We start from the raw sequence: 1,097 nt of genomic DNA, 5'->3' as shown, positions 1-1,097 counted from the left end.
AGGGCTGCACACTTGCACAGACACCGACTTCTTACGCAGCAAGAAAATTTTATTTTTAATCAGTATTTTTCTCTTATATATCAGTAAGAAATAAAAAAATCTTATAATTGTGGCCTTTTTTCCCACACAAAATTATCAGATATATTCTTAAACCTAAAAATAAACAATTTGTCAGTTGAATATGAAAAATAATAATTCTATTCTTGTTTTAACAAACAACTATTGGCCGATTCCGATACCGATATTGATATTGGGCAATTGCATAAAGCAGGGCTTAAAAGCGAGAGAGAGAAAAAAAAGATTGGTTCACTCCGAACAGAATATTATGTTATTTTTAAAACGTTTTCTTTGCCAATAATAACACTACTAATAATAATAATAATAAAGTACAGCGTTTAATTTACTCAAAAATAAAAAATCATGCAGAGTCCCTTACCAAAAAGTAGTATACTTCAAGTTTATTTTATTAAGCATACTTAAGTAAAGTTCAAGTATATTTTTAAGTATACTTTATGTTGTAAGTATACAAATATCAGTATACTAGTAGTATACTTGTAAGTGTACTATTTCAATACTCCTCGGAACTAAATTGGCCCACTTTCTAGTATATAAAAGTATACTTTAAATATAGCAGTAGTAAACTTTAAGTACACAACTAGTTTACATCAATATTTTTAGCTTGTACTGCAACTATACTAAAAGTGAACTTAAAGGTATACTGATAGTTTACTAATTAAATAATTGTAGCGTTTTTAGTACACTTTGAAGTATAGTCTCAGTAAACTACTAGTTTAGTAGTTTTATACTGCAAGTATACTCGTAAGTTTTCTTTAAGTGAACTTTACATCATACTTTAAGTATACTACTATGTCCCTATTTAGGTATTAATTTGTATATATTTTGTTACATGAATATCTGAACATACAAAACATCAAAAGAACAGGGTATCTGCTTGTAAAAAAAATTTGTTATTCTAGCTTCATGCATTCTTTTTTAAACACTTGAATGTGGGTAAGTTTCATAAAAAAAAGAAAAAAAAAGAAATAAACAACATTTTGAACAAAAAGCTAAAAAAAATACTATGAATTGGATTCAGA

This window comes from Sinocyclocheilus rhinocerous, unplaced genomic scaffold (assembly GCF_001515625.1).
Source record: "Sinocyclocheilus rhinocerous isolate Xijiao unplaced genomic scaffold, SAMN03320098_v1.1 scaffold888, whole genome shotgun sequence".
Classification (NCBI taxonomy): Eukaryota; Metazoa; Chordata; class Actinopteri; order Cypriniformes; family Cyprinidae; genus Sinocyclocheilus; species Sinocyclocheilus rhinocerous.
The sequence above is the reverse complement of the archived record's forward strand: the minus strand, read 5'-3'. Positions refer to the sequence as shown.